General features: G+C 41.8%; 1 long non-coding RNA gene across 1 annotated transcript; it reads right to left on the minus strand.

Annotated features, from left to right (window-relative positions):
• Positions 1–7335: 7335 nt before the first annotated feature.
• Positions 7336–7931, minus strand: LOC123133412 (uncharacterized). The gene is made up of 2 exons (XR_006465247.1): positions 7795–7931; positions 7336–7703 (listed from the first exon to the last, which is right to left on the minus strand). It is a non-coding gene; the product is annotated as an uncharacterized lncRNA (long non-coding RNA).
• Between the last annotated feature and the right edge of the window lie 13267 nt (positions 7932–21198).

A 21198-nucleotide genomic window follows, 5' to 3' on the forward strand; every position in this document is an offset into this window, starting at 1 on the left:
CTGGACTTGTCCGCAAAGAGCCCACCGGAAGGGGTTTATGCCCAGTTTTATGTTTTTTTTATCACAAATCTTCGCCAAGTAAAAAAAATTGTACGAATTCAAAGTAATGTTCGTAATTTTTTTAAAAGTTTCCCAACTCAGGGAATATTCACCAGTTTGAAACAATTAGCGAATAAAAAATGGTCCTGAATTAAAAATGACTGTGAATTTAAATAAAAGTATTCGTAAAACTAAACTGTTTTTCATGAATTTAAAAAATGTTCACTAATTGAAAAATAGTTGCAAATACGAAAAATATTTCCGAATTTGCGAATGTTCATGGGTTTGCAGAAACATAAAATATTCATAAAGTCATAAAATGTTCATGGATTCAAAAAAGTGTGTAAATTTGAAAGAAAATGATAAAAAATTTAAAAATTAACGTCAGTTTTTGGTAATTCATGAATTTTAAAAATAAAGAGAAAATGAAGAAAATGAAATGAAAAGAGTACCACAAAAAAAGAGATAAAAAGATAAAACAAACAAAAAACGAAGTAAAAGTGAAAAAAAAAACTCAGCCTGGAAGCTTCCTAAAATTGGATGAGAAGCTGCCGACACCTTAGTAAAACCGCTAACAGAGACCCGCTCCCTAACGCTTTGATTGTCCCTAATGGGCCGGCCCATGTTGGGGCGTTGTGGGAGGACGCACCAATATGTATTGTGCATATGAGTTGCACCAACAATATCCCCAAATTTTCAGGACCAATACTCGTGCAGTTTGAAGAGGTTTTACCACGCCCTAAACCGAGCTTCCGGTACGAAGTGATGTGGGAGTCACATGAATCATGGCGTGACACTATCAGCTCAGGATGGAGCGAGCTGCAAGCGGATCAAGGAGTTGAGGGGATTCGCAGAAAATTGGAGCTTCTGTCAAAGAACCTCTCGGCATGGGAGGATGCAACTTTTGGAAGTGTTAGGAAGGAGATCAAGAAGGCAAAAGCGGAGCTAGAGAGGCTTCGGAGTGTTCCATCTAGGACTGCTCCAAATCACCTTGAGCAAAAGTTGAATGAACGACTGGTTGAGCTCTATCATAGGGAGGAGTTAATGTGGAGACAAAGATCGCGCATACAGTGGCTGACTGCGGGTGATCGCAACACAAATTTTTTTCACATGAGAGCAAATATGCGGCGTAGGAAGAATATGATTCGAGCCCTACACAATGCGTTGGGTATAAGAGTAGAGGACAAGGCTGAGATGAAACAACTTGTGACAGATTTCTATAAAACCTTGTACACGACGGAAGGTGTACAGGGGGTAGATGATGTATTACAACATGTGCCTCGGAAAGTGACACCAGAGATGAATGCTTCGCTTTGCGCTCCTTACACAAATGAGGAAGTAAAGCAGGCCCTGTTTCAGATGTTTCCTACGAAGGCACCGGGGCCAGATGGTTTTCCTGCACACTTCTATCAGCGCCACTGGGACATTTGTGGGGATGAAGTAACTAAAGTGGTGCTTCGGATCATCCGTGGAGAGGAGACTGCTGCAAGCATTAATGATATGGTACTCGTGTTGATACCCAAGGTACAAAATCCCACTCTCCTTACCCAGTTTAGGCCTATCAGCCTTTGCAATGTGATTTATAAAATAGCTTCTAAAGTGGTGTCGAATAGATTGAAGTTGATATTGCCAGATATTATCTCAAAGGAGCAATCAGCCTTTGTTCCCGGGAGGTTGATCACGGATAATATTATTTGTGCATATGAATGTTTGCACTTCATGAAGAGAAACAGATCCAAGACAAACAGTTTTTGTGCACTTAAGCTTGATATGATGAAGGCATATGATAGACTAGAGTGGCCTTATCTAAAGGCAATTATGGTTAAGCTTGGCTTTGCACCAGATTGGATCCATACAGTTATGAGCATGATCACTTCTGTTTCATTCTTGGTCTTGTTTAATGGAGAAAGATTAGAGAGCTTCTCACCTTCCAGGGGTATCAGGCAGGGAGATCCTATTTCCCCTTACTTATTCTTGATTGCAGCGGAGGGCCTTTCGTGCCTTTTAAAACACAGTTCTCAGTCATTAGTGCTCGGTGGCATAAAGGTGGCGCCCACGGCTCCGGTGAACCACCTTTTGTTTGCAGATGACAGCCTGCTGCTTTTCAAGTCTAGTGTCCAGGGGGCAAATGAGGTTTCGAACCTACTTGATGCATATTGCTTGGCTTCGGGCCAAAGGGTAAACTATGATAAATCGTCCATATTTTTCAGTAAGGGATGCCCGGAGACCCTTAGGGTGGAGATAAAGAATATACTTAATGTGCAGAATGAGTCTTTGAGTGAAAAGTATTTGGGTCTGCCGACCGATGTTGGACAGTCCAAAAATGGCACCTTCAAATATTTACGAGACAGAGTTTGGGAAAGGATAAAGGGATGGATGGAGAAACTTTTATCAGTGGCAGGAAAGGAGGTTCTCATAAAATCTGTGGCTCAAGCTTTACCAGTGTTTTCGATGTCTTGCTTCAGATTACCTCGAGGCCTTTGTGGAAGCATTACGTCACTCATTCATCAGTTTTGGTGGGGGAGCAAGAGAGGCAAGAGGAAACCATGTTGGGTAGCTTGGGATTTGATGACCCGACCGAAAAGTTTGGGAGGACTTGGCTTTCGGGATATAGAAATCTTCAACTTGGCACTTTTGTCTCGGCAAATTTGGAGATTATTGAATGATCCCTCCTCTCTTAGTGCACAAATCCTTAAAGCATCATATTTTCCACAATGTACAGTCCTTGAAGCTCAACTAGGTCCACATCCTTCTCAGGTGTGGTGATCTATACTTGATGGGAGAGATATTATCACCCAAGGAGCTATCCGGCGTATTGGTGATGGAACTACCACGAACATATGGCAACATAGTTGGATCCCAAGGGACGGAATGATGAAGCCGGTAGCCTCCTTAGTTGCTGACCCACCGCAACTGGTTTCTGATCTGATCGACCACACTAGAGCTGCGTGGCGAGAGGACTTGCTTAGACAGGTGTTCATACCCATTGATGTGGAGGCGATCTTGCAAATACCGCTCTGTACACGGCTTGTGGACGATTTCTGGGCGTGGAATGATGATCCAAGGGGGCGTTTTTCTGTACGGTCAGCTTATAAGATGATTGTCAAGATCAAGATTGGGCGCGAGGCATGGCTGGAGGAAAGGGAGGATCCTTCCAACTCTGAACATGAGATGAGGGGGTGGAACTCGCTATGGAACATGTCAGTGCCACCGAAACTGCGCTTTTTCACTTGGCGATTGGCGCAACACTCACTCCCTACGGGAGATGTCCTAAACCATCGTCATATGGCCACTATGAGTGCTTGCTCCCTATGCGGAGGGCAGGATAGCTGGCGGCATTCTTTCCTGGAGTGTAATGTGTCTAGGTGTGTGTGGGCACTTTCAGAAGCCGAGATGGCCGAGCACATGTGGGCAACCTCAGAACCTGACGCACGGCTGTGGCTCTTTGCCATGAATGACTCTCTTCCACCGGAGCAATTTCAGTTGATGATTGTTACTTTATGGGCGATTTGGAGTGCAAGACGGAAAGCTATACATGAGGATATATACCAGACTCCGTTTGCCACTGACAACTTCATCAAAGCTTACTTATCAGACATAGAGTTTTTGAAGAAGAAGGAGGAAGCACATGGGATAGCAGTACCACGACCCCGTACGTGGATTCCACCACCAACAGATTACTACAAACTCAATGTGGACGCGGCCGTGTCACGCCCAGGTACGTTTGGCGCAGTTGGTGTGGTTTGCAGGGATGAGAGAGGTTTGTTCATGGGAGCGTCAGCTCTCGTTTTCAGAGGACTGCACAACCCCCAGGTGCTAGAAGCACTAGCTGTTCGGGAGGCATTAGCACTTTCAGAAGATCTCTATATCAACCATTTACTTGTTGCCTCTGATTGCAAGGTGGTGGTAGATGCAATCAGACAGGGAAGCTCAGCGGAATTTGGAGCCATTGTCGAGAAAATCAAGGCTAGAGCAACTACCTTTATTTCATGTTTGTTTACTCATGAGTATAGGACCTCCAATACGGAGGCCCATAATCTCGCAAAGCATGCGTTATCTTTAGGGTTTGGCCGACACACTTGGCTAGGACAACCCGGCGATCTTCTTTTTGTACCTATGAACATTATGATTCAGTAATAAAGCTTTGTGAGATTCTCAAAAAAAAACAATATCCCCAAATTTTCAGGTGGTGGGTTCTGACCGAGAGGAGAAGGAGATGGGTGGAAGACGTATTTTGGGGAGACGTGGTCCAACCAACAGTGGGTCGGATGGACCATCACAGCTTCGCCCGGCCTCCCCAGATTTGGTTTCGAAAACTAGGGGGGTTTGAGGTGTATGTCACTGTCCATCCATGTCCGCGGACAATTTAGGAATATTGTTGGAGGTCTAAAAATGCCCGTGCCATTCGTTTCTGACATATAGGGAGATTTAGTATTTGAAAAATACTTCATCGATTTTTGAATAAAATTTCATCAATTTTGAAAAAAGTCATCATATTTTTTAAAAAATCATGAATTTTGTCAACAAGTTCATAAATTATAAAAAAAACGTTCAGCAATTTCGTAAAAAAGTTAACAAAATTGAAAAAAGTTCACCGATTTTGAAAAATAGTTCATCAATTTGGAAAAAAAATATCCAATTTCAAAAAAGTTTGTACATAAAACCCGGCTGAAAAACCATAAAACATTCAAACAAAAAAGTTAAAAAAACATATATATATATATATATATATATATATATATTTATATGTGTGTGTGTGGGGGGGGGGGCTAGTTACCCCATATGTCTCATATACTACCATGTGGTACTATATATACTAATTTATCATTTTAAATATATTCATATACTATATCTAAGATATTTCAAAGCAAATACATGAAAAAATTACATATGAACCCATAGTTTTTGTTATATTTGTGAAATACGTACATATTTGTACGTCAAAAAGAGCATACTCAAAACATGATATATACTACCTAAAAATTAGTGTATATACTACCTAATCATTGTTATATACTACATACTACACGTACATACTTTCAATTTTGACAGATACTACATACAACATACAAAACGCAAGTGATGTTAACTACTACTGCTTGTAGGAAATATATATATACATATATATAGGACTTCTCTTTTGTACTCCCAAGAGTAAATACTCCCACAGCCCAACGGTTCCTTTGATGGATATATATCCAAAGGGAAACGTTTGGGGCCGGGGCACCGGCGGAACATTGGGCCGGTCCCATGCGCAGCGTTCGATCCCACCACAATCGTACGCCCCGTGACTCCACCGCAGGCCCAGCTTTTTTTCTCTGTCTTATCTTCTTCTTTCCACCTCCCTCCCTTATCCTCTTCCTCCCTTCACCCCGATCCCCTCCACATCTCTCTCTCTCTTTCTCCCAGCGAGAGAAATCCCCCTCCATGAGATTTAGCACCGGCTGCTGCTACTTGGAGCCAGCCATGGCCACTCACCGAATCCCCTCGCCTCTCCCATCCTTGTTGTTTTTGCCGCAAAAAAGAGTGAGAGGAGTTCCCATGGCGGCTGCACCACGTCGACAGTGGGCTGCATCGACGGGATTCAACGGCGATTGCATCGAGCAGCTCCTGCGGTGCTACACCCAGCGGTTAGAAATGTTTCCAGATGCTGGAACCATGGCGGCAAATCCCAACGGGCCCTTGCCGCCGGCGACAACTTTATTTTTGTTGGAACCACTGTGTGTTTTTGCTGGAACTAGCTATTTTTTTTGCTACAATCGTCACTGGGAGGTTTTTCCTGCTAACTTTGTTTTTGCTGGAATCGGCTTTTGTTTTTGCTGGAACCTAGTAACTTTTTGCTTCAACCGACCAACTAAAGATTTTTGTTGCTTGGCACTCCGACCCGCGGCGAGCCGGAGGCGATGATGCTATTGATGTTGCAACCGTAGTCACCTTGGACTGGAACCGGCAGGTGTCAGAGTTGCAACCATGGTGACCATGGCGAGCGCTACTCTGCTTTTCTACTGCATTTTTGGTGATGATGATTTTGCTACAACCGTAATCTCTTTTTGCTACCATGGTCTTCATTTTTTGCTGGAACCAGTCATTTTTTTGCTACCATATTGTGTGTTATGCTGGAACCAGCTTACCAATCTGCTACCCCCATCTCCAGTTTTTGCGGCGGCGAGGGGCGGAAACTGGCGGCAAGGGCGGGGACAGGCAAGACCGGAGCGCCTGCTGCAGGCCATGGCGGCAGCGCTTTGTTCCCACGAGAATGGAGGAACCGAGATCGAAAGCGGAGCGCGAGGAAGGAGGAACCGAGATCGATAGCGGAGCGGGATGCACTTTTTTTTTATTGCGAGACCCAGATCGAACGGGTGAAATATGCTGAATCGGACGCTCGCGCGTTGACCGGCTCAGCTATTCGGCCGGTGCGCCGGCGCCTATCAGCGGCCATATCCAAAAGCTAAAACAAACTAATAGGAAAAAGAGGAGCAGACGGCCGATCCGCCGATGCATGCAATGGCCTGTGTGTGCATGCAGTTAATTGATCCTATAATTAAGGGCTCATACTTGTGGCACTCGTACTTGTTAATCCACATGCATCCCGTATCTATAGACACGCTCCATCTAGTATATACAAGTCTATATATTCAACCTTATTAAGGTCTCCGCAAAAAAAAAAACTTAAGGGAACTAGCTAGTATATTGTGTACGTACGTGTGGTATATTGACTTTTCCCACTTTGCATTTATTTATTTTTAGCAGGTTATATATACATTTCTTTCATGGAGTATATACTGTATTTTTTCTGTGATGGGCTATATACCACATTTTATGTGATGGGCTACATACACACTTTCGGTTATACTAAAGACGTCATTTTTTATGATGAGTATATAGCACACATTTATTTTGCAGGGGAGAGTATATACCATTTCTTTGTGATGGAGTATATACCACATTTTTTGTGATGGGCTATATCCCACATTTTTCGTGTGGCTATATACCACATTTTTCGTTATACTAAAGAAGTCATTTTTTGTGATGAGTATATACCACATTTATTTTGCGAGGGATATACCACACATTTCGATGGTGTGTATACCACATTTCTATGATGGGGCATATACAATTGTTAAACCAGTATAATTATACAAAAGAAGTGTAATATGGGGCTATTTCAAAAATACATCGCCAAAGTATGTATATACCGCTTTTTTGTGGGTGATATAGAGCTTTTTTTAGGGTATATACTGCCTAATTATACTGTATTACACAAGTAGTATATACCAAACTTGCATCTTAAAAAAATTGTACAAAGCAGCAAATTAATTGAGCCTGCATCGGCACTTTGCTTCCAACTTTATATGTCCATGCAGATATGCAGGGCCAGACCAAAGATGGAATGTATTTCTGCCATATCCAAAGATACATTGAGCACACGAGCGCAACTAATTTACTAATGAAAAATCATGTTCGATCCTGGTGAATGCAGTACATTAGAAGAATCCAATGCACGGCCGTCAATAGCATGCGCTTGGCGATTACGTCGCCGATCGATCCGCCGCCGGCCGCCTATTGCGCAACATGGACACCACATCACAACGTCGCCGATCGATCCGGCCATGCGCTGCATGCGACGTTGTCTATCCTGATTACCATTACAAGGATAGATTATACTGCAATAGAGTAGTGCTTCGTTAGATTTGATCAGAACGAGTTGCATGGAAACACATCTGAAAACAATGAGCATTAAACATTGATCCGTACCTTGGCTCGTTGCTAGCCGCATGTCTCTTTGTTGCCATTTGTCGCCGCAGCCGCAGCTACCACTGCTACTAGCGCTGCCGCCCCACCAGCGCCGCCGCCGCCACGCACTGTGTTAGGTAGGCAAGGGTGTGGTGGCCATCGTCACGTGAGAAATTAGAGAGCCGGGCTCTCTATAAACACGGATCGGCTAACAAACAACGTTATCTCCGCGTGTGATAATTCTAGTTTTTTTATTAAATCAAAACTAAACAGGTTTAACTAGCAAGCCACCACCAAAAAAAGAAGCTACAGTTAAAAAAAAGTAACAACACATGGCATGGGAGTACATACTCCTAGGAGTACTAACCCATTTTCCTATATATATATACTCTTAATTTTGACAGATACTACATACAACATACAAAATGCAAGTGGGGGTAACTACCACTGCTTGTAGGAAACATACAAAATTGAGAGTATGTACGTGTAGTATGTAGTATATAACAATGATTAGGTAGTATATATACTAATTTTTAGGTATTATGTACAATCTTTTGAGTATGCTTTTTTTTACGTACAAATATGTACGTATTTCACAAATATAACAAAAACTATGGGCTCATGTGCAATTTTTTCATGTAACTTGTTTTGAAATATCTTAGATATAATATATGAACATATTTAAAATAATAAAATAATATATATAGTATCACATGCTAGTATATGAGACATGTGGGTAACTACCACCGGGTGGTAGGATGAATTTTTCCTATATATATATATATATATATATATATATATATATATATATATATATATATATATATATATATATATAAGCAAAAGAGCCCGTGCGTTGCAACGAAAGCGAAAACATAACACACACTATTAACACAACAACCATCACCCAAGAGCACAATAGGTCCATCTCCTTTATTTTGCGGGGCATCATATTTATGTTGTCGCTTATCCTCATTCTCACCCTCGCCGGCGATGGCATTGGTGTTCACACAAAACAAAAAAATGTGTTTGAATATGTTTAATCCTAAGGCGTCTCTCTCTCCCTCTCCCTCCCTCCCTCTATCTCTCTCTCTCGCTCGCTTTCTCTCACTCTCGAGATGAGAAATCTGTTGTTTTCCTCTGTGATATTTTTCAGAGGTATGCATGTGTAGTTATCGATGTTTTCTTTTCCCTATATTGTTATAGTGTGGTGTTTATTTCCAATCCGGGTCGCCGCCGGTACGAAAGGAAAACGGATCTTACACTATAAATTATAAGTTTGCTCCCAAAATAATATTTTAAAAATATTTAACAGGTAAAATTAACATCATATTTCGATTCCACATATTTTTCTAATAAAATTTCATATATAATATGTTAAAATCAAAGTTACGGTTTAAAAGATACGGATAATTTAGAAAATCATTTATTTGACTTAAATATATTCCAAAATAATATTTAAAAATACTCAGCAGGTGAAAATAATCTCATATTCATATTCTACATATTTTTCTAATCAAATTTCATATATAACATGTTCAAATCGGAGTTACGGTTTAACAGATATGGATGATTTAAAAAAACATTATTTGACTTAAATATGATCCGCGAATGAATTACATAAAACATCAGGGGGTTTTCAAAAAATGTAAAATAACGGTTCGGGTGTGACTAAATCCGTACTGCGAGTTGATTTCAACAAAATAAAGGGACTTTTATGTAAAATATGAAAAAACGATTCGTTTTAACTTAAAACAAGACTGCGGGTTGAATTTTTTAAAATAGAGAGACTTTTCTGAAAAATGGCATGACGGACGAAAGAAATCCAATTTGCTTTATTATTAGGTATATATATATATATATATATATATATATCAAAATGGGAAAATAAAAAGAGAGAAAAAATAAAGAAAGAAAACAGCTGACCAAAATCGACCATAAAAATGAATAGAAAAACACGAAAAAAAGTTATCCAGAAAAAAAATGCGAGAAGACTAGACTGCCGCTACAATGCTAAACAGGCTGGCCCATTTCAGTTGTTTTTCTGTCGGAACAGGGTTTTGTGTGTGCTTCTTTTCTTTTGGTTTTTTCAGGCTTTTCAATTTTTTTGCTTATTTCCTTTTTGTTTTGTTTTTAAAAATTCATGCCTTTTTTGAATTATGGGACATTTTAAATTTCGTTGATGTTTTCAAATACATGAATATTTTGAATTTGATTTTTTTATTCATGAACAGTTTTTCTGTCCACAAACATTTTAAAAATTCACGATTTCAGTATAAAATTGTGATTTTTTTAAAAAATAAACATTATATTTAAAAAATAATTATCATTTATTTAATTCAAGAACATATTTTATTTCACAATTGTTTCCAATTACCGAATACTTTTTTGAATTTGTGAAAGCAGGTCAAAACTGGTAAAAAAACAACCACGCTAGTTTTTTTTAATATCGCGGGGTTTTTTTGGCGATTGAGTGTTGCTTTGTAGGCCATAAAGATGTTATTAGTTTTGTACTAAAAATAATTTCCTTATGATTACGATTTATCATCACAAAAACTGGTGGATTCAAGGATTTCCTCATATGGTGATGGTCATTTCCGCCGGACCTCCATGCCCGAAGGCCACGTGAGATAGGTCAGACCTGCGGCGGGCGTCTGTAGGAGGCAAGCAACCCTAATCTTCTTTAGTCGTCAGAGGACAGCCGATGGCGATTCCATTGATACTAGACTTGGCACGAGCTCAAGGTTGCATTCAAAAGACTTAGTTATTACAGTTAGATAGAAGACAATAGAGAATTTAGGGTATGATCCATTCTCTGCCCAAGATGATATTCGAAATGTTCTTCGAATACTTTGCGCTCGATTGACCTTTCCCGAGGACCACGCCACAAGAGATATCTTCTCATGCCATCAAAAGCACAATATATATATCCTCATTGGGCTTAAAGTTCGTTCCGCGAACTGCTTTCTTGCTCAATGATTCAGACGCCTTGAATTGAACAAATTCCCTACATTGGTCGGATAGATGATCAAAAAGCCACAATGATGCGCCCTCAAGATCGACATCATTTATCCGAGAATCACCAATCATACTATTAGGAGAGAATTCGTTGTTGAGGGCCGATCCCCTAAATTCAGAAAATCATAGATAAGTCACGAAGATTACACATCTTCCAATATTTTTTCACAGTCACCTCGCATTTAATCTAAAAAACCAAAATACAAGGCAAAGGACAAGGTTTCTTACCTCTTCACTGTTTCTAGTCATGTGTACGACTAGGAAGCACTAGTAGAAAAAGGACCTATAGTCCCGGTTCGTAAGGGCCATTAGTCTCGGTTTTTGAACCGGAACTAAAGTGTCGGTACTAATGCCCTATATCTTTAGTCCCGGTTCTTGCATAAACCGGGACAGACGGGCCTCCACGTGGCCGGTGCGGCGAGCCCAGGCAGGAGGCCCTTTGGTCCCGGTTGGTGGCACCAACCGGGACCAATAGACATCCACGCGTCAGCATTTCAGGTGCTGGGTTTTTTTGGTTTTTTTAAGGGGGGGGGGGGTTAATTTAGGTGTTTCATATATTATGATTAGCTAGCTAATTAACAGAGAGAAGTGCCCTCTCTTATCTCCGTACTTGGTCGACGCTACGTACTATACATATAGAGAGGACTAGACACGCTAGCTAGTAAGCAAATGAAGGAAACAGAAGATCGTCATGAACATAAGCATATAGATAGAAGTGATATCGACCACCTCTCCTTCTCTGAAAGATTGGTCGAACAACAAGTTCTCGTATATCTATCCGACGCTACGTACTGGCTACATATATACAATATAATCATCTCTTACAATATAATCTCCTAATTCCAAATGAACTCAGGGTCCACATGGTATTCTCCGTCTTTAGCGATCACGTGGTCAAGAAAGAATGCCGCCAATTCCTCTTGAATTCCTCACATACGATCTGGTGGTAGGAGTTCATCCCGCATCCGAAATATCTAATTTGAAGAAGCGGGTCAATACATATATATGACTAAATGAAACTGAACACAAATGATGGTAATAAAATAAAATTGTGAATATTATTATTTACGCACTTCATATTGTTTGTCAGAGTAGCCCCGCTCACAGTTGTGGCGGATGAACACAGTTGTGGCGGATGGACTCGCAAATATAGTATCCACAGTAATCATTCCCTTGTTCCTGCCACAACCACTTTACAAGAAATAGATCGAGGTCAATCAAACTGATAATTAGCAAGCACGCTAAATGGTATTGATGAAACTAGAGCTTGAATCACTAGGAGATGCGTGGAACATGCTACTATAGTACTTACTTTCGGGTGTCTAAATTGTAGCTTCTTCGGCAGTCCCGGAGTTTTTGAGGTGATTTTTTTACAAACCCTGCCAGCAGACAAAGAAAACAATTACTTGATATCAAGAAATGAACAAAGTTGCCGATATGGTGCGATAATGATCGATTTAGCTAAATTCTCTAGAATTTCAATCATATCCTCATACTCCTTGGGATCTTTTCGTCTCGAGTCTAAGACGGTTACTAGTCCATGCTCAAGCTTAATCTCTAGGAGAATATAGTGGAAGCTACACACGCATGCATAACTCATCAATTATATTACTATAACCTCGACTAATAAGGGAAACCGAATATGCACAAGACAGTAACACTCATTGGAATTCGTAAGGGAAGAGTATTATAGCTTTGTTTTGATTTAAAAGAAAGGATTGTAGCAGCTTGGCCTCGGTATCTTTGGCCTGAAATTCAACCATATATGCGTCTATGAGATTTGTGTTAATGAACCCAATATCACCGATTTGTCGTTTCTTCAATTCAGTGATCTTCAATCTGCATAATATAATGGTGATAATTAAAAATACATGCAATGAAAAAGCTGACCTATATATAGAGACTTAATGACAGAAGTAGTATTGTACTTACAGGAAGTAGCAAATGATCATTAATTTATCGAGGGCCTTTAGATTGAAAAACGCGAAGAACTCCTCAAATGGAACATTCAACAGTTCGAGGCCAACGAGGTCATGCTCCTCTCCGACTCTCAGCATCAAAATATTCTTCCCCTCAGACTCTCTGCAGGTTTTCATGTACCACTCATGGAATCTGAACATCATCGTTGGTAGAGATCTTTCATCTTTGACGAGAGGCTTTCCGTACACGTATTTGTGTTCGTCCACCTCCAAGAAATCATAATGTACATCGTCGGGTAGGTAATCTTCAAGATTGTTATAACGGGGCACCATCCCACCCGGAACATTAGCGACGATATCGCTAGACACCTGGAGCGGGGGGAACGATTGGTTCGCTTGTTCGCCAAGCTGGGCAACTTTTTTCCCAGCTTGTCGTTGACCACTGATAGTACTTCCCGACCGCGACGCTTCCACAAATGACTTTGTAAGAATGCGCTCATAGTTTCCTTTCGTCGGAGACTTTGGCGGTTTCTGCAGGGCAGCCAGAGTACACTTCACTTTTACTGGATCTATCTTCTCCTCCGGAGGTGGATGTATCTTTGCTTTCACCCCTTTAAAGAAGTTATCCACTTCGGCTTGCATGATACGCGTGTTTTCCTCCACGGTCCTCTCGTATGGTAACTTCTCTGGAGTATTGAGAGAAGGACCATATTTGTATTACCTCCCGGCTCTGGCTGTGCTGCTAGACGCCAGAGCAGACGGAGCGACTGCGACTGTCTTTCCTTTCTTACGAGGAGGGGGCGAAGGACTACGACGCGCCGGAGCAGCCAGAGCGGCGGCGGGTATCTTGATCTGCCCTTGTTGACAAGGCGGAGAAGGAGGAGGCTGGCTGCTCAGGCGCGCCGGCTCACGCGGAGAAGGAGGCGGAGTGCCGCCACGCGCCGGAGAAGGAGGCTAAGTACCCTGATCACTCGCCGGAGGAGGAGGCGGAGGAGGAGGCGGATTGCCCTGACTAGCCAGAGGAGGAGGAGAAGGCGGAGGCGTCCAGTTCGGAAGGTTGATGAGCTCCCTCCGCCATAGGCATGGAGTCTTCAGAGAAGAACCCAGCCGAATCTCCCCTTCACCCGTAGGGTGGTCAAGATGAAGGTCCTCAAATCCGTCTGTTATTTGATCCACCATCACCCTAGCATATCCTTCTGGAGTCGGCTGGCCGTGGTAGGTTGAGCCAGGTTCATTAGGTATAACAGAGCCAACAGCCGCCTTGACTTTCAATGTCATCCATCGCGTCATAAGGTGGCAATGTTGAGACTCCGTGATAGCATCCACGGGGTAGCTAGCAGGAGCATGAAGACATGCTCCAGCTGCTGAGTCTGCTCGGTGGAATCCACGCTCCTTGTCCGCTGAGATGGCGGGGTACTTCAGGGGAAGATTCGGCAGGTCATTTGCTGCGATCTGCTTCTCGTTCCTCTAGCCCTTGTACCCTTTCGTGCAGCGCCTGCAGTTGGCTATGCTCCACTTTCTTCCTCCTCTCCTGGCTTTTGTAACCCCCTGCGTCCGAAAACCCAGCCTTCCATGGAACGGAGCCTGATATGCCTTGTGTCCGTCCAGGGTGCTCAGGATTCCTGAGGGCCATTGTGAGCTCGTCCTTCTCTCTACCTGGGACGAACGTCCCTTGCTGCGCTTTCTCGATATACTCCTGAAGCTTTTTGTCGGGTATTCGCAGTTGCTCATCCGTCCAAACGCACTTCCCTGTTACAGGGTCCAAGGTTCCGCCAACCCCGAAGAACCAAGTCTGGCAACGGTCTGGCCAGTTCAATGTCTCTGGTTCAACCCGTTTAGCAATCAGGTCATTCTCAGCCTTGTCCCACAAAGGTCTGGCTTTGAGGTAGCCACCTGACCCCGTGCGATGGTGATGCTTCTTCTTCGCAGCATTTATCTTGTTTATCGCTGACATCTTCTTACTCTTTTCCGATGTCTTGTGGGACACAAATGTGGGCCAGTGATCTCTGATCTTCTCATACTTTCCGGTGAATTCTGGTGTCAAATCTTCGTCAACAAACTCTGTTTTCAGATCATTCTTCCACCTCCTGAATAGTTCTGCCATCTTCTTAAGAGCATGAGACTTGATCAATTGCTCTTTAACTGGATTCTCCGGATCCTCCTCTGGCGGTAGGGTGAAATTTGCCTTAAGCGATGTCCATAGATCTTCTTTCTGCATATCGGAGACATAAGACACCTCAGGGTCTTCCTTCTTAGGCTTTAACCATTGCTGGATACTGATCGGGATCTTGTCCCTAACAAGAACCCCGCACTGAGCACGAAATGCATCCCTTGTCCGGATGGGTTCAATCGGCTTGCCATCGCGCGCGATTGCTGTGATCTCAAACCTTTCATCTGAGCACAACTTTTTCTTTGGGCCTCGTTTCTTTACCGAAGTTGTGCTCGATCCGGAGGGCTAGAGAAAAGAAGAAAGACCAGAGTTAATTAATATGTGTACATACGAAAACAATGAATGCATCAATTAGCTAGTCAGCACAGGCTTAACTAATATATATACCTGGCTGGACTCGGTTCAGTCACCGGAGCCGTCATGACGGTCTACTTCTTCTTGTACCGGAGCCGTCATTGGGTCGCCGGAGCCAGCATAACCTTCTTCTTCACTACCCTGTCCTTCCAGACCATCGGTGTCATTGAGAAACGACGCAACGACATCACTTCCTTTTGCGATTATGTCCCCCAACATCTCTTCTGTTTCTTCATCTCGGGGGTGCTCCATAGTTTCTGCAAATATTTACAACATGGCAATTATTATTCAAACATGACAGCTGGATATATTAGTGGCAAACATATAACTAGCCAGCTAATATAATCACAATAAGGAATCATATTAGTGGCCTCGATGTTGCTTCTCTAGGGTTTGGGGTGGCCTCGGCAACGCTTCAAGGGTTTGGGGTGGCCTCGACAACGCTTCAAGGGTTTGGGGTGGCCTCGACGACAACGCTCTTTTAACTTGGTAAATTTGGGTGGCCTCGAGAGAGTTTGTCGGGTAGGGGCGCGGCGGGAGGGGGTAGGAAACTAACATCGTTTTTTTCTAGGGTTTGGGTGTCCTCGAGAGTTTTGGTCGAGCGAGAGGGCCGAGGGGGGGGGGGGTGCTCCCGTGGTATAATTTATCACGGTCGAGAGGGGGTATATATATCGACCGCCCCTCGTGTCGAAATTATCCGGAGGGGGTTATATCGACAACAGCGCGACATACATACATGGGAAAATAATGTTATTGGGGAGGGGGTATATCGACCCCCCCTCGTGTTGAAGTTATCGAGAGAGGGTATATCGACAACGACATACCCGATAAAAAATAAGAAGACAAAAGAAGAAATAAAAAGAGGAGAAGAAGAAAGGAATAGAAGAGAAGCAATCGAAGAAAAAAAAGAAGAAAAAAGGAGAAGAACAAAGGAATAGAAGAGAAAGAAGAAAACAAAATAGAAATTTCTAATTTCTATTTTTTCCTTCTTTCTCCTCTATTCCTTTCTCCTCCTCCTCTTATTTTTCTTCTTTTTTCCTCTTCTTATTTATTTCTCCTCTTCTTCTTTCTTTCTCTTCTTTTATTTTCTTTTTTCCTATCCCGTGGTCTAAAATCGGTCTATTCACGATAGAAAATTCTGAAAAAATTACATCTATGATCCCTCGACATCCCCGCCTCTCTCATGAACAAAAAAAACTATGAATAAAAAAACATCATGTTCTATGAACAAAAAAATATAATATATTTCATCCACATCCATGCATACATCATATATATATATGTGATCATATATGAAAAAACATCATATTCTATAAAAAATCATCATATATATATGAACAAAAACAATTATGATAACAAGCATATATATCATCATATATATGAAAAAAATGCATATACATATAAAAAATAAGCATATATATCAATGAAAAAAAAATGATGCGCCGGCCGGACCAAGTGAGGAGGACGGCGACGGCGACAGCGGGGGCGACGGCGACGACGGGGGCGGGGTAGGGGGCGACGGCGACGGAGACAACGGGGGCGGGCCGGGGCGGCACGCATCGGGGCAGGGGAGCGGGCGACGTCTAGGGCACAGGCAACGGCGAGGGCATGGACGACGGCGACGGCGCCGGCGGGGGGCGTCGGGGCAGCCTAGCGGCGTCGATGTCGTTGGCGTCGTCGGGGGCGGCAACTGCGAGATGACAGTGGAAAATTTCTAAGTGTGAACTTATATAGCGAGGCCTTTAGTCCCGGTTGGTGCCATGAACCGGGACTAAAGGGTGCATTAGTCCCGGTTGGTGCCACCAACCGGGACCAAAGGCCTCTTTTCAGCAGCCCAAAGGGCGGGAAGCAGAGGCCTTTGGTCCCGGTTGGTGGCACCAACCCGGACTAAAGGGGCGGCATTGGTCCCGGTTGGTGCCACGAACCGGTACCAATGCACCCCCTTTAGTCCCGGTTGGTGCAACCAACCGGGACCAAAGACCCCTGTGTTGCCCGCGTCGTGGCCAAAGTTTAGTCCCACCTCGCTAGTTGAGAGGGGCGCGTAGTGGTTTATAAGCCCCACTCCCGCACCCCTCTCGAGCTCCTCTCCATTCCAGGCTTACGGGCCTAATTGTTACTGCTATGCCTGATGGGCCTTCTAGGCCTTCCGCGGGCCTGAATCCTGACCCATGGATGGGTTTCTAGTCGTATTCAGGCCGTGGTGGCCCAGTTGGTGGCAATTTTTTTTATTTTTTCCAAGTTTTTTGTTTTCTTTTTTGCATTATTTATTTTGTTTTGTTTCTACTTACAACAAAATACTTATTTATTTTATTTTATTTTGTTTATAATTACTTATTAATTTTATTTTATGACAATTCTTTTTGCTATTAAAGTTTCTAACAAAAAAAGTTCTTTATGAAAATTCTTTTTACTTTTGATGATTTTGAATAGAAAATACTTTGATAATTTTAGTTGCATCAATTTTATATAATTTTAGTTTCAATAATACTAGAGGTTGCTTATAATGTTTTGAACAGAAAATACTTTAATAAGTTTAGTTTCATAAATTTTATTTATGTTATTAAAGTTTTTTTTGTTTCTACTTATCTATTTTATTAAACTTTATATTTTTTTTTTCAAATTACTTATTTATTTTATTTTATTTTGTTTCTGACTACATTTGTTATTTTTCATGCATTTACTTATTATTTTGAGCTTTAAGACCATGAAGTTGAAAAGCATTTGAAATGAACTTTGAAAAGCTTCCAAGTTGGCATGGTATCATCATTTCACCCACATAGCATCACTACTAGGGAAAAGCTTATACACAGACGCTTACTAGTAGCGAGGGTTAGAAACCCTACTTATCAGTAGCGAGGGTTTCTAACCCTCGCTACTACTAAGCGGTCTCTACCGTGCCCCCCGGGACATGCCATAGTAGTAGCACCGGTTTTTAACCCTCGCTACTACTAAGTTGATAGCAGTAGCGTTGGTTTTTAACCCTCGCTACTACTAAGTGGTCTCTACCGTGCCCCTGGACCATGCCATAGTAGTAGCGCGGGTTTTTACCCCTCGCTACTACTAATCGGTCTCAACCGTGAACCCCGGGGACATGCCATAGTAGTAGCGAGGGGTAAAAACCCGCGCTACTACTAAATACTGGGTTTTTTAAACTCTACCCCCCGTGGATCGCCTTTTTAGTTTTGTAAAAAGCAAAAGAAAATGATAAAAACTTCAAAAATTAAAATCCTTCGAGATGTAGTTATGTTACTACATGTACTACGACATGTTTTGCAAAAAGTGTAGGGAAAATGTTAAATGGCTATAACTTTTGCATACGATGTCAAAAAAACGTATAATATATCAAAATATTCAGCACGAAAATCCGCATCCGATTTTGGCGGCCTATGGCCTGTTTGCAAATTTTTAGAATTCTCAAATTCTAAAAGGAAAAAAACTTATTCAAGATGGTCAAATCTGGTCAATCTGGTCAAATTTGGCGGCCTATGGAAGAAAGTTATTCTAAAAGGAAACTTCAAAAAATGTATAATATAACTTTTGCATACGATTTTAGTTTTTTTTTCAATTTTGGTCAAATCTGGTCAAACTGTGGTGAAACTACTTATTCAAGAAGTATTAGTGTTACTAAATAATTATTCAAGAATATTAGTGTTACTAAATATTAGTACTAAAGGTTAGACCTTTAGTCCCGGTTTGAGCCACCAACCAGTACTAAAGGTCCCATTTTCAAACTCTACCCCCCCTTGGATCACCTTTTCAGTTTTAAAAAAAATAAAAGAAAATGATGAAAATGTCAAAAAATAAAAGAAAATAAGTTTCCCATGTGATATGTGGTCTAGTTGTTGGGAAAATTTGCAAATATGAATTTTGACTTTATTTGCAAAATCTCTCGAGAATTTGTAAAAATGGGCATAACTTTTGCATACTAACTCGGATGAAAAAGTTTTTTATATGAAAAATCATCTACTCAAAAAGTTACATCCAAATTTAATCGGGGGAACCCCGTTAAACATTTTCAAAATCCTCAAAAACCTAACAGAAAAAAAGTTACGGGGCTTTTAAGATCTGGAGGCAAAAAAATTCATCAAATTTCAGTTTTTTATTTGTTGTTAAATCTGGTCAAACTATGGTCAAACTAATTATTCAAGAATATTAGTGTTACTAAATAATTATTTCAGTTTTTTTTGAATTTTGGTAAAATCTGGTCAAACTGTGGTCAAACAATGGTCAAACTAATTATTCAAGAAATACCAGTGTTACTAATTTTTTAGAACAATAGTTTCAAACTCAAACAGTGAAATGTGTGACTTCATGCTCAAGCTAAATTCCTGAGGTTAATAGGATTGACATCTTACTATTGTCAGGAAAATAACAAGTGTCGACTTGGAAACGAGGGAGAACAGAACCCAGAAGTTAAGCGTGCTCAGGCTAGAGTAGTGAGAGGATGGGTGACCGTCCGGGAAGTTAGATGATTTGGAATGATGAGGGGTGATTAGAGATTAGAGATTAAATTGAGCAGCAATGAGGGGTGATTAGAGATTTGAGGTTAAAATAATTCAGAAATTTGAAAATTAGGGGAAAAAATCGAATTTTTTTTCGAAAAAATTCAAAAAAACCCCAGAGATTAGAGATTAGTAGTAGCGCGGGTTTTTATCCACGCTACTACTAACGGACGTAGTAGTAGCGCGGGTGGCACCCGCGCTACTGCTATACGTTAGCTGTAGCGCCTTATTAGTAGCGCCGGCCCCCGCGCTACGAATTGGCCCAAAACCCGCGCTGCTGCTAGGCTTTTCCCTAGTAGTGCATGTGAGAGAAAGTAGAGAGGGTTACGGCAAAAACTGGATGCACTTCGTATACAAAACGGACAATCTCTTTCGAAGTATCAGGGTTTCATACGGAAACTCGTCTGTTACAAAGGGATTTCATTTTTTGAACTTATTTGAACTCCATTGTTTCTCTGTGTTCAAAATGGACCATTCAAAGCCACATGCATCATCAATTTACAACCCTTTCTGACTACATTTGTTATTTTTCATGCATTTAATGATTATTTTGAGCTATAAGACCATGAAGTTGAAAAGCATTTGAAATGAACTCTGAAAAGGTTCCAAGTTGGCATGGTATCATCATTTCACCCACATAGCATGTGTGAGAAAGTAGAGAGGGTTACGGCAAAAACTGGATGCACTTCGTGTACAAAACGGACAATCTCTTTCGAAGTATCAGAGTTCATATGGAAACTCGTATGTTACAAAGGGATTTCATTTCTTTTGAACTTATTTGAACTCCATTATTTTTCTGTGTTCAAAATGCACCATTCAAAGCCACATGCATCATCAACTAGAACGGAATCGCGCCTTGGCGCGAGGGTGCCGGTCCCAACATTTTGATCAAGCAGGTAATAATAAGTTAGTAGGAAATATGGTTTAGCGCTGGAGACACTGCTTGCTAATAACCCACCCCGGTTGCTCGTAAATTGCAATCAGCGTCAGGAGATTCATCGATGAAAACAACAAAACATGAATAATGGGCATCCGTTGCAACTACCTTCCCTGTCCCATGCCCGTACCAAAGAGGCCGTTAGACACGATCAAAAGGACTGCTAGTACACAAAACGCCATGAAGACCGGACATGAAGCACAAGTTCAAGCCAAGTATACTTACGCTATAGCAGATGAATAAGACGGGTACCCAGATCTTGCCGATTTTTACAATCTTAATACCTGAGGGGCATCCAAGAGAGCTCAGGGGCGGGCAAAAAGGGCAAGTAAATGTGCACGATTGGGACGGATGGATGGTGCGTTCAATTACATGGGGTCAAAGGCCTGTTGAGATTAGACTCTCTGGATGATCACCAAGTTGGTTACAGCGGCTTCCTCGATGGTCTTGGTCGCATCATCGAGCGGCTTAGGGAGGAACCCAACCTGGAGCGTGTAGTCGCTTGTTTCTCCTGGCCTTGTCGTG

The sequence above is a fragment of the Triticum aestivum genome, chromosome 6B (genome assembly GCF_018294505.1).
Source record: "Triticum aestivum cultivar Chinese Spring chromosome 6B, IWGSC CS RefSeq v2.1, whole genome shotgun sequence".
Classification (NCBI taxonomy): Eukaryota; Viridiplantae; Streptophyta; class Magnoliopsida; order Poales; family Poaceae; genus Triticum; species Triticum aestivum.